Source organism: Canis lupus, chromosome 19, assembly GCF_003254725.2.
Source record: "Canis lupus dingo isolate Sandy chromosome 19, ASM325472v2, whole genome shotgun sequence".
In the NCBI taxonomy this organism is placed as follows: Eukaryota; Metazoa; Chordata; class Mammalia; order Carnivora; family Canidae; genus Canis; species Canis lupus.
This window is the reverse complement of record NC_064261.1, coordinates 16,753,839-16,769,613: the sequence shown is the minus strand read 5'-3', so window position 1 is coordinate 16,769,613 and position 15,775 is coordinate 16,753,839. Positions and strand designations below refer to the sequence as shown.

The following is a 15,775-nucleotide window of genomic DNA, read 5'->3' as shown; positions in this document are numbered from 1 at the left end:
ATCTTTTAAAAAAGTATTTATTTGGTTTTTGCATTTTAATCTATTTTATCTTTGCCTTTTAATTGTAACATATGGCTCATTTATATTTAGTATAATTACTGATCTATTTTGGGTTAAATTCTACCAACATTTTTGTGCTGTTTGTACAATTTGTTGTATATATATTTTTTTCTGCTTTCTTTGTGATTGTGTTATTTCTGTGACTGCATTTTTTCCCATCTTCTAGTTGGAATTTATAACTTTCTATTCTTTAGTGGTTACCTTACAAAATACATGACACTTCATTTATCAAGTACAGTTATTCAATACATTTGTTTTTTCCTGAGGAGGAGTTAGGATTAAAAACCAGACAATTAGCCGCCATAGGCTATTCTTTTACCATCTATTTTCATTTACATTGCAAATTGAGAGATTAAGGTCACATCAAAGAGCTGAGCTTGCACTTTGTTTTTCTGATGCCCTAGGTCAAGTACATTCCTCAGTAAACTAGAATTTACTTCAGAAGCCTCACAAAATCATGAAAACACAATCTATTACTTTGGGTATCAAGAGGTTCAAAATCTCTTATTTGGTTCATTATAATGAATTGTGAATTACTTCAGAATCCCATATGTTGTTTTTGTTTGAATAAAATCTGAAATATATTAAAAAATACCTACTGCTGTGTTGCCTATTTGCTTTTCTCTTTTTAAATGTCCTATTGAGAAGTGCTGCAGAAATTTTGTCCTGACATGTGGGGGCCCAACTATTTCCTGCCACACTCAGCTTGGGGGACATAGCCTCTGGGTTATACTCTTTTGAAATTGTCCTGCTTAAGTGCATGTTTTGATTTTGGGATTTTCCAGATGCTTCATAAGCAGGTCCCATGTGTCAAAATTTTAGGAAATTCAGCATGTTTCTCAATGTGAGGCATTTCAGTACTCCACAAATTTAGGACAGTTACTCTATTAGTTGCGATGAGGAGATTGCTATTTAATTTCATTCTATTGTTTGCATATTATATGTTTATTCTTCTTTGCTTCATTTTTTATTTTCCTGGGTTTTTAAAAAGTCTACATTTAACATTTTGAGCAATTTAATTTTTATATATAATTATATCCTCTGGGTACTTAAATTGAAAACACATTACAAATTTAAAGCAAATTCAGATAAATAAATGTATAATGCATTCACTTCTGAAAGAAGGTTATCCTTATGCTAAAATTTTCTGCTTATTTCAAGTCTCAGAATCATATCACATAATTAAAAAATTGGAAAAGACAGGTACCATGTCAACATTCTTTCTCACTTTATTGATGAGGAGACTGAGACCAAGAATGTTTAAAAAGATGGGTAATGGCTGAATTAGTTCTCGAACCTGAATTCCCTCATTCCTGATATAAAGCTCAAAAATATAGGTTATGTGTTTTTGAAATATTGGTTTTAGACAGTAGCAAAGTATGACTCTGAAATATTGTAATCTTCACATAAGTCTACAATTTAGTCTTTGCTCAGATATCTGAAAGTTAATCTTGTCTTCAAATTTCTTATTAGGTCTAAACCAGTCCTTTGATAGGCACCAGGGAGAAAAACAGATGTGATCTCAGCTTTCAACAATTAAGAAATCATCCAAGTAAGTGTAAAATTACAAATGATGGAAATATTCATCCCCTTTCCCCAATTCTTTTTGGTCCCATTATTCAAACCTCAACCCAAACTTTCTTTATTGAGAGAAGCTTTCAGTTTAGTCCAGGTCATTCTACTTATGAACATAGATTGTTAAATTATCGGGGATTTTGCTGGCCAGTTGATAAACAGAGCAATTATTAAAAATTAAGTTATATGTGCTTGTAATCAAGTTGTATTGAAAACAAAATAATTACTCAAAATTCATCACTTCATTAGTATAATGGTGTATTTTAATATTAACAAAGCTCTCCTGTCATCGTACATGTTTTATTCACTCTCTTGGGAGGTCACATATACTTAACGTGTGTGAACTATACCATAGAGGACCTAATAGGCCTAGTAAGGACTTGGGGTTTTATCCTAACATAAAGAAAACATTTTCCAGGTCTAATTTGATATTCTTATTCAAATAATATCTATATTTTAAAAAGATTGCTTGGTTGCTTTCTTGTAAGGCAGTAGGCATGACTAAGGGGAGTCCATCTAGATGGTCACTGCAGTAATCTAATGGAAAAGTAATCATAGCTAACTCTAAGGAATGTCCCGGAAGAGAAAAATGCATGAATTTTCGAGACATTTAGGCATTAACTCAAAAAGACATGTGTAAAGAAATATTGCGGGTGTGGCAAATAGCAAAATGGGAATAATACTATTATTCCCAATAGAAGTGGAGCTTTGCTTTCCTCTATTAAATGTAAACTGGCCTTGAGACCAGCTTTGATCAGTGGAACAGCAGCAAATAGAAGCTTAGAAAGCATTTTCACATGAGAGATCTCTTTCATTCACATTAAAATTTCAGGATGAGCACAAGCAGGCTGGCCTGCTAGAGGATAAGACACGATGTTCAGCAAGAGGTTCCAGTTGATACCGCTGTTCCAGCCAAGATCCTTGAAGGAGTTTAGCTAACAACAGTCAGTCAGCTAGGACCACACCAGAGGGACATCAGGCTGTATGAACACAGCCCACACTGCTGGCCAACTGATACTGGGGCTTATTTTTAAGGAGATATATGCCATAGGAGGATTCCTACAATATAAGCTCTACTTCCTCTGATTCTTGTTTGAGTAGTTCAAATTTCACTAAATACATCTAGTTAATAGCCCATATTATACATGTCAGTTCCACCAGCCTAAAAATTCTTTTTCAAAGGTCTATTTCCTAATTCATCTTTTGTTCATTGCAATTTCCTCCCCGAAGATAGGTTTTTGGGTTTCTTTGGGGGGTGGGGGAAGGTGGTCTTTTTGTTTTCTTAGTTGGTGCTTAGAAAAATCATGTAAATATCAGTGATTAATAATATAGAAAATGCTTTCAAGATGTAATTAATATATATAAGTAGGGAAAGATTTTATTGAAAATCTTTGATGTGAGAATCCTATATGCATATAGTTGTTAATTAAAAACATCTAGTTATAAATCTGAAAATTATAATACAACTTACTGAAATGATGGAAACTTCTGAAAATGTTTTAGATGCTTTGTATATCTGAATGCAGGAAAAGCGTTATATTCATACTAGCTTTCAAATTGGTTTTAAAATTCCAGTACAAATGGAGCAACTGGGTGCAGTTGGCTGTGTATCTGCCTTTGGCTCAGGTCATGATCCAGGAATCCTGGGATTGAGTCCTGCATCTGGCTCCCTGTTCAGGAGGAGTCTGCTTCCCCCTCTGCCCCTCATCCTGCTCATGTTCTCTCTTGCTGTCCCTCTTTCTCTCTCTCTCTCAAATAAATAAATAAAATCTTTAAAAAAAAAGATCCCACACAAAGAATTGAAAAAATTCTGTCCTCTGAAATATATTTTTTACAGACATATTGTTGTTATGTCTATATGAGATGAATAAATTATTTATTTTCATACATAATAAATTTAAGCAGGTGAAACTATTAGACACAGAAATAACTATAATTTTAAATGATTTAGTTATCACTTTTGTGATGGTTACGAGAGTTTTCTTCACCCCATAAATGCCAACCTGATTATTTTGGGACACATCTGTCAAATTGTTATTTCCCTTTGTGATGTGAAGATATTTCAGTATTTCACAGAAAACAAAGAACTCTGGAAAGGAATCCAAACTTCCTAACTTCTTTGTGATTTTACAATGTCTCAGATATTGACCTGGTTGAGAATTTCATGCTACCAAAATCTAAATGAAAAATCCATCAAAGATTTTGGATTTTCCCTCATTCTAAAGCTAATACCAGCGGTATGTAATTTATTTCTCCATTTGAGAAATGGTTAAACTAAACAATGCATTTAATGCGGATTTCTAAAATATATTAACTTACCTTGCTTGCAGTGACAAGACAACTTTAGAGTGTCACTTTATTAAATTTTAAAAAATTGTTAACTGGCAGTTAATTATATATATTGTCCAGTTATTCTGAACTAGTGAACATATTCTTGAAGTTTTTTAATAACATTCTATTCAAAAAATGGCCCATGAACCCACTTTCACTACATGTACTTTCACAAACAATTCCTATCATGCATTACAGTAAATTAAATAAACTTTGAATTTTGGTGGCTATATGGTTTTGAAAACAAATGATCATGACCATTTACTTAGTAGTAACTATACAGTATGCAGTGTTACAGTTTTATTATTTTGCTTAATTTTATAACCCATAAGATGGATTCTATTGTTATAGATGAGGCACGGGTTGAACAAGTGACCTGTTTGGAATAACACAGCCAGTAAAAGGTGGAAGTGAAACTACACAAACACATGCTGATATTTTGGCATGATTTTCACCCTGAAAGATGATTACAACTCACTTACTACACAGACACCTATATCTAGTAGTATCTGTCCCAATCAGGTGAAGAAGCTAGAGGTATGACAAGTTTATTCTTTGATTTATTGTTGCACATATTTAAGTAATAATATTATAACAAAATTAGTTTAAGCTTAACATGGGGAAGGGGAGTATGAGCTTAAATAAATTTAAGCACCCATATATTACTGGGTTTTGACACACACTGCACCGGTCCCATCCAAGTTCAATATTCTATGATTATGTGATTCCTTTGGCTGTGGGTTTTGGTCTTATAGAAACCATTTGCAAATTACTTCAGTGGCTGTTGTGTAATCCTACTGTACTAGGAAAGAGTTAGGCGCTTTATACACCGGAGACTGTGTTTATTAAACTCATCCACACCCTGTGGTGTGTTTTTATGCACACTCCCTTTGTCTTCTGAAGGAAGTTTCTGCATGTGGGAGAAGGGTGTGAAGGAAAACAAAATCCTGGACTCTGCTTGTATGATGAATACAACTGAGCCACAAAAACATCTGCTGGGTTAAAGGCACCAGCTGTTGGCCATACAATGCCGTTGGTCAGGAAATGAAGAAAACTGTGGTGTCAGAGGATCAAACTGTGAAGAACTTTATAAAGACTAAATATTGCTATCCACACTGACATTTGATCAATACAAAGGACTTAAATAAAATATACTTATTTCAGGACTATTTCCTTTTCACTCCCCTTATTTTTATCACTGATTTTAGTCAAATATTTTTGAGCCATTCTAAAAAAAGGATGAGCTTAATGGTGTGTAAACAACCTGACCTGTGACAAAAGAGTTTTCTATTTTGAATTAATCTTTGTTTTCTCGTCCTCTCCAAAGAAACTTAATTTATATGTCACATCAGAAAACACTTTTGAAACTGATTTCACTTTTAATTTGTAACTATTGATCACCCTGACTTCCCCTTCATCTGTAGCCCTCATTAATGAAACAGAAGGTCTGAATTTCAAAAAAGGTATGCACCTGTTTACTTCTAGGACTTATCAACAATATTTTTGGAAAATCAGTAAACTATATTTGTATGGACAAAACACCCATGTTTCTGAAGGGTTGTCTTGTAATGTGCCATCATGGTAAATGACATTTGATTGGTGACCCAGAGTAGAACAAGTCTTATAACTCCTTGAAATGTGGAAGGCTTAAATTTTATAAAATAAAGAAAGGATTCCAAATTTGTTATTCGATGCATTCTTTATATTTAAGTACAAATAAATATAGAGGAGAAACTATTATAATTGAGCAAATACACTTAGATTTAAGCATCTTAGGAGCTCTGGAAAATGCAGAAATAGAATAGATTACAAAACTGATTGTCTAATTGTTGTAAGTAAAGAAATACTTTTTTATGGGTCTTAAGTATTTGGGCAGAAATAGTTCACTCTGATGCCTAATGTTCTATCCAACTGGAGTGATTTTCATTTATATAACACTCCTAGCTCCTAGTTCCCCAGCTAACCATTTTTCCTCCCAGGAAGGTCAAAGGGGATGCCTGCATGTTGGGCATCTGCCTTTGAACATTGCTTCTCAGTGAGATGGCGCTGATCTATTAGATTCTTGCAAATGATGGTGGGGGTGGTCTCTTGTTTCTCTTTCTTTCTCCATCAGGTCTAGAGAGAGGAAATGACCTGGGAAAGTGTGTTTGCTCTGCAAATTCAACATTTCCTTTGGGTAATTTTTCAAGACCTAAGCGGCCAAATTGGAAGCTAGGGTCTGCCCCATCAAGTAACTTTCTGCAGCTTAACATTCATAAGATAAGAGTTTGGGTCTTCACCTGCTGACTCTTGTGACTTATTCACAATGGGTACAAACCCTAGAGAGATGAGAAGATGCTTTTTTGTTACACCACTTTCACTCTCATCTTGGCATATTTGATTCATTCCTTAAGAATGCTGTGAAACAGAAGACAAAGCATATAGTTTGTAGATAAAAATACATATGGAGAAACCTGGGGTTGGGTCAGGACTTTAAGCCTTGCATTTTATTAGGAGACTCTGTATACCTTCAATCTGGATACTGTGCCATGGCGTATGTTTTGGGGTGTGGCTGGGTTTCCAAGGCTTTAAGATTTAGGCTTCAGCTCTGAAAACTTCACCATGAAAGGCCATTGCAGCTTTGGTAAGGTACACTTTATATAGGTAGGTATCAATTTCCATAGGGGTGGTGGGCCTTAAGCAAAGGAGTAGGAGTAAAGGCACAAGACTATGCAAACATAGATGGGTCTTAAGAGCTTCAGTACAGAAAAACGTTAGCTAAGAGGTCTGGGGTAGCATGAGAAACCTGTGTAGGGACAATATAGCCTTAGCTAAGATATAAACTCGGTTTCAAGTGATATATATATAGATCATGAGCAGACATGTGCTACCTAAAAACTTTGCATGCCCAGACTGCCAAGAGCTTAGCCACCATTGGCTGTGTTGGCTTCCAGCTAAATTAGCAGGAGACTCCTGGTGCCAGATATAGGTAGGAGACATTATTTACTGTTGGCTTTGACCTGACTTTGGAGCCAAGAGAGAGAACAGGGAAGGATTAATCTGGGATTCATGAGACCCGTAGTGACCCAAGAATCACTTCATACTACAATGTCCCACATTGCTCTGGATTTGTTCATTACAAAAGCTCTAACCATGGCATGAAATTTTTCAAGACAGAAATAGTGACCTCTCTCAAATAAGAGGGGTAGATTTTATGATGAACACAATAAAAGGAACAGAAGCTTTATAATCATTTAGTGATTTAATCCATTTTAGAGCTTTTTATTTAAAAAAAATTTTTTTTTCATTTTTGAGCTTTTTAGCGTTTTTCCTAGCAGCACAATCTTCTTGACCACCAGAGGTTCTGGAGGATACCCAAGGGATCAGGGCTTGGCATTAGGGCTTCCTGAAGACAGGAACAGAAATGACCTGATTTATCTTTAGTACTTCACTCTCTTCCACCTAAAGTGTCTGATATTTTGCCAACAAATATGTGCAAGCATCAACTGTATTTACACTTAAAAAAATCCTCAGAGTTTAGTGAACAAGTTGCATAATAAAATTAGCAGCTTATACGTTCCTGGTTTTGTTTTTGTTTTCAATATCATTATTCTGGCCCTTTTATTTAGAAAGAGACCCACAATTATATTACTGTTTTCATATAGGTCTTGAATCTTGAATTACTGTTGAGAGGGAGGTGTGTATAACATTTGGAACCAAATTGTTTCTTTTGTGATGTGACTGAATTTATCTCACGTCTGCAAACAATAACTTAATTAAGTCCCCAAAGTGCCTTAGGGGTGGCAGAGGACAAGATTTAACGAATTTTGAGGCATTGCAGAATAACAAAAGAATTTTAAGTCATTGTTCCTCAGCTGCAGGAGGGCCTTTTAGTCTATTCTGCTTTGAGAGGCCCTAACAATAGTGGTGCTATTCCAGTCCGGAGTTTCCAGTCCTGAGTTTCGTTAGCAGAGACACCAAAGCCAAAAGGCACTAATGACCTGTGCCATCTGGCCTGTCAGCACCCAGTTTTAGTGAAGTAGTTAAGAAATGTAGTCATTATTTATGTATTCTGGCTCTATTTTTAATTTTGATATATTTTCCCAATGTTTCCACTGATTAGTCAAGATCAAGACCCTGCCTGTGTCTTCTTAAGCATGTCCTTTCTGTGAAGGGTTTTAAACTTAAGATAGTTTTGCCACTCATGCAAGTAGATTATTCTTTTTGTAAAAAAACAAATGTCTTTTTTTGTAATTTGGTAAGCTATTTAGAAATGAGCTACTTAAAACATTTCATAAAGTCTCACCATTGCTCGGTTAATGTTTGTATTTAAGATTGAAAATATTTGAAGCACAGATAGTATAGAATGCTAGAGGAGCTTATTTATAATTTCTTCCTAAATTGTACTAAAATTTTGGCGTGATTAAAATTGATGGTCACATCCTTCTAGATATGTAAATGATGCCTGAGAATGCACCCTTGTTTTCAAAATTATATTCTCATTCTCACTATGTTAGGACTCGGATGAAGGTAGGCAATTTTTTTAAAGATCACCAAGTTTTTTGGAAATAGACTGATCCGAAGACTATCGTTGGCCCCTCTTAGATTTCATTTGCTGAATCCTTTTTTACTAAACTGCCTTTAAATTGGGGGTTTCTCAAGGGACAGGTTCACATTTCACATTTCACTCTGAAGAACTTAGAGGTACAGAGAGGATAAGCTACTTGACCAAGGACACACAGCCACTAAGTGGCGGAAGTGAGATCTGAATTGAGGCTTCATGAGATTCCACAGTCTTTGATGTTATAATTTCCCATACAGCCTTCTGAAATTTTCTGACTCAGCAAGTCTTAGTGGGGCTGAGGAATTTGCTTTTTTTGTTGTTTTTGGTTTGTCTGTTTTTTTGTGTGTCTTTTTTTTAAACAGCCCAAATGAGATGATTTTTCTCTTAAGGAAAATTTGGGAAATTTACCCCAGTGAATAAATGTATAATGTCCATCCTGGAAATAGCAGAGATTTTTAACAGTAATTTTGGTTTTGCTTAGAAATGAGAATGCATCGATGCAAACTTTAAATCGTGTATGTTCTATTCTGGGTTCCAGCTATCTGGAGTCCAGATAGCTTTCTTTCTTATAAGTAAGTTGGGAAAAGTTGTTTTTCATAACTGTTCAGGAAAATAACCTGAGACTAATAAAAAATAAAAAATAGCCCAACAGAAATTAGGCAGTAGGTCCGAAAAAACTGACTGTGGGTTGCTTTGTAAGAAAGTACTGGGAAAGGAACCAGCCAAGTTATAAGGATGGACATTTTTCCTTTGTTTAGAGGCTTTTGTGACCTGCTGGGTTGAGCCAAGAACAGGAAATGTGAAAGTCTCTATTTTCTTCCAGGACTCTCTTTGGCCCACTGGATATACAGGAAGTGGTAAAAAGCTGTATGGTGGCTCCTTAGGAATTGAAAGTCCTTGGGCAAATCAATCAGACCTGACTCTCCACATCAGCAAGCCAGGATAATAATATTGGCTAAACTTATTTGAATTCCATCTGGATTTACTTACTGGCAAGTGTAAAGTGTTTTCAAAATACCAAATATTATATAGGGCATCCAAGCAGCTTTAATTTCACCGGCCCTATCCTTTCCTTTCCAGCAACACAGTGTACACTGCTCAGTGTGGTGGGATACAGAGAAGCCCCAAATTGCTGGGCTCCCAGGGCCTGGCCCAATATTGTCCTCATGTGCTACTCATGCTGATCAAGGCCTGCCTTTGGGGCACCTGCTCTCTATTAACCTCCAACAACGATTTTGACAATCTTGAAGAAAATTTTGTTTTTAGACTTATTGATATCAGAATTAAACCATGAATACTCTGAAGTTACAAAAACTTATGATTGTTACTGAAAATGTTTACCTTCCCCAGCATGTAATTTTGGGAACTTCTCCTCAGCCCTCCCTCCCAAAGCCTAGGACTGTCAGACCATGCTAGCTAACATACTTGAAAAATACATGTGCCTCTCCTGTTTTTGTGCACATTACAGACCACATAACTGATGTTAGATCTCTCTTTGCACTGCTGATGGGAAACTCAGGGCTGCATATGCAGTTTACATAGGAACTTGCTACACATTTATTTGGATTATATACTTCAGTCTTAGCTTCATCTCATATTTCTTACTTTGCTTTTCCTTTTGTTCTGTATTTTTTTCTCAACCAATTAATAATTTAACATTGTACTTGTGTGTCTTCAAATAGCCTTAAACTCTTCCTGGAATAAAAAGCATGGTTGAAGAAGAATCTATTAAAAATCCTGCTTGGCAAATCCCTATATCCATCCTCCAGAAGTTTGGATGTATAAAACATCTTAAAGGTATTTCTAGTTTTCTTACTGTGTGTACTTTTTCAGTATAGACCACAGAAAGCCATATTTCTATACCTTTCCCAAATATGTAGTATATCTGGGAAATGCAACTTTGTCCATCTGTAATAAATTTCCACAGATTTCAGCTTCTTGGGATATCTAAAACCTTTTACATGAACTTTCTTATGTTGATGGATTCAAAATCCACTTGATTTCTATTCTCTGGGAACTCCAAAGCAGAAGAGCAAAGGTAAAGAAACACTGTATTAAAAAAAATAAGAAAAAAAAGCAAGTGAATACAGGTTGAGGAAAATTCAACCTTAAGAAGTTCCCCTCCATCTCATTGCCTCATTCTCAGAGCCTATTCAGTACTTGGAAAAATTCATAACCTGGCAAAATAAAAGCATTCATTCTCCTCCAGGCTGTAAGCCAAATCAAACCATTCTTTTTAATTACAGGTGAATAATAACACCCTTAAATTTCTTACAAATAACGTCAGCCTCCTTTTGCTTTTTGACTGATGGAAGGTGATGAATGAAGACCTTTTAATTCAGCACAGCTGGATGTCTTTTGTTGCACTTCCTCTCAAATGTTGCTGTGCAGATCTGGCCTATTTTGTCAGATGTGCTGAAAACAACCTGCCTGACTGGAGGTGGAAACAGTCTTCAAACAGAAGACATGTGTGTGATTGAATACCCTGTCGGGAAGGCAGCTGTGGCGGTCAGTGTACGTGGTGGAAGATAGGCCATTTGCTTGTGAGAAAGGGACAGTGTGTGTGTGTGTGTGTGTGTGTGTACGTGTGTGTGCAAGTGTGTTTTGATTTTATGGTTCTCCCAGGACTAGAGAAGGCCCCTCTAGTCAACTTTTGAGGCTGGTATGAAAGACTTTAGTATTTCTGTCAATTTTGAGGCTGTCTTGTAAAATAGAAGGCCTACTGTCTGGATCTAAAGTCTTTGTTCTTTTATGGACTTCAGAATGCCCAGGAACCCAGGCCTTCCAAGGGCAAATCAGAAAGTCTGCAAGCTGCAGACTTCTGTGACATGTGGATAAGGAGTTGACTTGCTGCAGTTTGCAGCTTATTCAGCCTCTTCATACCATTTCCCTGGGAAGATAATGAAAGACTTCAGTGGCAACGCTTCCCCATTCCCCTTGCTTTCTGTAGGCTTGATTGGAATGAGTGATCTGTGACAGTGCATCTGGATCTTATCTCAGTAGTGCTGACCTGTGTCCACAGAGGCATGAGTGCAGTCACCCATAGTAGATAGCTCAGCCGACTCCAATTTACCAGGGATAATTCTTTACGCACAAGGGCCAAGTCAGTGTGCCAACAAACCAGTTTTCCAAGATGGAATAAAGCCTTAGACTATCTAAATTTTTTTGCTCTACTAGGTCCAAGGTGTTTCTTAGCCATCTTGTGTTATAGGCATTATCTCCATTTTACAGATTTTAAAAAAATGATAATAACACGGGCTTGGAGGATTGGGGGAACAGTATTATGAATTTAGGATGTGATAAATCTAGATTCAGCCTAGGTCTAGCTTGAAATCCTGTGCTCTTAGACAAACTTGACTTTATTATCATTTTATCAGTGTGTCTAATAAAACTGGAAGAGATTATTTGAAAAAAGAAACCACACACTGTAGTTTAAGAAATTTTAAAAAAAGAGAAATGTACAATAATTTTGTTCAAAATGGCTTAAATTGTTAGGATTTATTTAATATGTAAACAGAATTTGCTATATTTTTAAAAATGGCCTTCCTATTCTACTCCTTTCAAATGAAGATAACCCAAACAATGATTACTAGATAGTATTTGCACACCAGAGAGAAAGAGGAAAAAGAACACAAATGGTAGGGAAAACTCTTATTTGGAATTCTCGGTTTCTTTCCTATTGTCTTTAAATTCCTCATGTGGAACCACACAACATGATTAGTTTGCTCAATGAACTTAGTGATTGGTCATTAGCTAATAGGTACCTAGCATGAGTTTAGGGAGCTTAATGCATCAGGTTTGAATATAAAGGCTGAATTTGGAGGAACTTTGAATATGGTAAAGAAATGTCCTTAATTAGCTGAAACCCTAAGTAACTGAAGTAAGGCCTATATGTTTAAACTTCGTTGCCTCAGCACTCTAGATATTTTGCAATGGTTTTGAGGGACTGTCCTGTGCACTGTAAAGTTTTTAGCAGCATCCTTGGATTCTATCCACTGGTTGTCAGCAGCACTTCTTTCACAGTTGTGAAAATAAAAAATGTCTCTAGATATTGTGAAATGTCTCCTGGGAGGCATATTGCCCTTGGTGGAGTACAACTACTTTAAAAGGTTTGTGATCATATAAAGTAAAAATTAAATCAACTTTGGAGATTTTTTTTGTGTGTATATGTACAAATATACATATCTACAAAGCATATATCTGTGCATATATATATGTATATAGGCACAGAGAATATAGGGTGATAATTGTATTACATTGTTTCCTATATATCTTATATGAAGTAGTTCATTATTGACTCTATATAGTTTGTAATTACTTGAAGATAGACATCATAATTCCTAGAGCAACCACTAAAAAAAAAAAATGAAATAGATATACTGAAAAGCAAATAAATAAAAGTGGAACACTAAAAATAATTAATTAACTCAAAAGAAGGCAGGAAAAAAGAAATTGATAAGCAATAATAACAACAACAAAAGAATAATATGAGAAAAAGTGACACAAAATGGCAGATCTAGAACTAATGACATCAATAGTTACATTAAGTGTAAATGAACTAAGTTTTCTAATTAAAAGCAAACTATCAATCTGTATAAAGCAGCAAGACCCAACTATATGCTGTCTCCAAAAGATGCACACAGAACTTGAAAGTAAAAAGGATGAAAAATTATATACCATGCAAATACTATTCATAATAAAGCTGAATAGCTATATAACATTAATCACAAGGTTGAGTAGATCAGGAGAATTAATTTAAATGTGTATATGCCTAAAACTGGAGTTTTGACATACATGATATAATAACTAATACATAAAAAGGGAAATAAAGACTAATCTACAATCATATTTGGAGATTTTAACACAACTTTCTCAGTAATTTTAGTAATTAAGCAAAAATAATCACAATAAGAAAAGAGAAAATATGAATGATACTATTGTATTAGGGTTCTCTCTCTCTGTTGAGAGAAAGACTGATTTATTGTAGGAATTGGCTCACATGGTTATAGAGATCAAGAAGTCCCACAATCTATTATTTCCAAGCTAGAGAACCAGGAAAGCCAGTGATGGAAGTCCAAGTCCAAAGGCCTAAAATGGATAGAGGTTGAGGAATGGTGGACATGGGGAAAGTGGTGGCAGCTGATGGTGTAAATTCTGGTATAAGTCAAAGCCTGGAGCCCAGGAGTACAGATGTCTGAAGACAAGAGAAGGTGAATGTCTCAGCTCAAGCAGAGAGAGCAAATTTGCCTACCTCTGCCTTTTTGTTTGGATCTGATTCATTTTACTTAGATAAAATATTTCCAAAGCTGAAGACTTTGTATCAAGGCTTCTGGATCCATTTCACCAGTTTTCCACTTGGTCTAAACTTGTTCTTAAGTATAGATCTTGTGCTTCAGTTACTCAAAGTTTGTTTTTTTTTTTTGAAGGTTCAGACAGTTTCAATGTGAGTCTTCAAAGACAATGCATTGGTTTCAGGTAAGTATTAGAGCACATGGGAGTTTCTGGAATCCTAATTTCAAGAACAGATTTTAGGTTCACCTAACAGTGCTTTTAATGCTCTTTTGACTAAGGGGACTCCTTCTTAGTGATTAGGTAGGCTGGTCTAAGACCAGACTCAGAGTGTTAAGATTGCCTGACCAAAATCTAGCCTGTTACCCAAATCGCCAGACAGAACTAGTTGCTAACCAGTGGACATTGATCTATGGACCAAATCAGTGTAGCTACCCCTTGAGAGAGGAAGACAAGTAAATTGAAGACCTATTCTCTACTACTATGAGATCACATGGGACCTTTCTCTCTCCCTAATCTCAAACTAGAGATCGAAGTACACTAAACTGTGTAAATGTGAGGACTTTGAGATACCATTCATTTATAAATGGAAGCTTCTTTCCTACTCATCATCTACAATTGACTGCTTGTGTGGCTACATGGGACAGCAAGATGATGATTAGATTAATTAAAAAGAAGTAAGGAAGCTGCATTTCCTTTGCAAATAAGAGTAATTATGTGTTACATTTGTGAACCTAATATATGACCATCTCCTTTAGGGTTAATGACATGTCACATTCCTTTAATTTGATCAATCAAATTTAGTTTTCTTTGAGACACATGCTCTCTACTTTCCTAATTCAAAGCCCACTTTGCATAACAATATGAAAATCCTGAACTCGTATTATTGAGGGCTCAGGAATAGATCTGAGTCTGTACTAGTTGGAGGTTCCCAACATTTCTCCAATTCCTTATGCTATTGAACGTGCTTTCATTATTGCTTTTAGCCATTCCTCAAGAAGTCTGCTCTATTGAGATTTATGTAGATTCCTCTGAGTCATCCATTTATTTCCTTGCCTACAGATGTGCCTACAGCTACTTTCACTGCTTCTCTATCAGTCACAGTTCTTAATGACCAATCTCTATAGACACTCTGCAGCAGTCTCTTACTTTGGGCCTCATACACAATTGTGTGTTAGTCTCTAACCCACCACCAGCTTCCCCCCCAATACACTCTTAATCCCTCGGTCTTTGTGAATCTCTGCCTCACTCAGGTTGGATTCCTTCCATGTGATGCTGAGTGTTGTCATCTTCATTACCTGCTTTTATTTCTGTAACTTAGAAGATGTTAACCATTGGCTTCAGCGGTGCTATCTCAGTGTGCGCAAAGATTTTGTGGGTGGTTGGGGGATGGTTGGAAGAAAAGCTTGACTTCTATATCAGTTAAGAATTGAGTTTGCTCTAAATAATTAGGGTTTACTTTTTCTTACTTAGAACAAGGCTGGTACAGTAGTTCTGCAATGCCTTTTGGGACTCAGTCTCTTTCCATTTCTCTGTCTTGTAGACATTATGAATCTTGTTCTCACAGTTGCAAAATGGCTGATGGGCCTCTACCAACATGTCCATATTCCATGCAGACATAAATAAGAAGGGGGAGGGCAAACAACATGTACCAACAGTTTATTCAACAAATTAATGACAAGTAAGTATTTTTTAAGTCTAAAAAACAATAGCTTTCCTGAACCCCCCCCCCCCCCCGCCCGCCACCTAGTATTCTTCTGCTTTCATGTCATTGGCCAGAATTCTGACCATATCAACATGCTAGAGTGTCTGGGGAAGTAATTAGTTTTAACTGGGCATATTGCCATACTGAAAAAGAAATCAAAATTTTACTAGAAGGAAGAGGGAGAAATAGATGTTGGTTGGAACCAAGTAGAATATCACAACTATCTCTTAGGATGGATATAACGAAACTATTACAACTAGTGAGAAGGTAAA

At 36.0% G+C, this 15,775-nt stretch overlaps 1 long non-coding RNA gene across 1 annotated transcript; it reads left to right on the top strand.

Annotated features, from left to right (window-relative positions):
* The first annotated feature begins 1,498 nt into the window (after positions 1–1,498).
* LOC118351457 (uncharacterized) lies at positions 1,499–15,476 on the top strand. Its single transcript, XR_004806926.1, has 3 exons — positions 1,499–1,612; positions 13,936–13,984; positions 15,342–15,476. It is a non-coding gene; the product is annotated as an uncharacterized LOC118351457 (long non-coding RNA).
* The last annotated feature ends 299 nt before the right edge of the window (positions 15,477–15,775 follow it).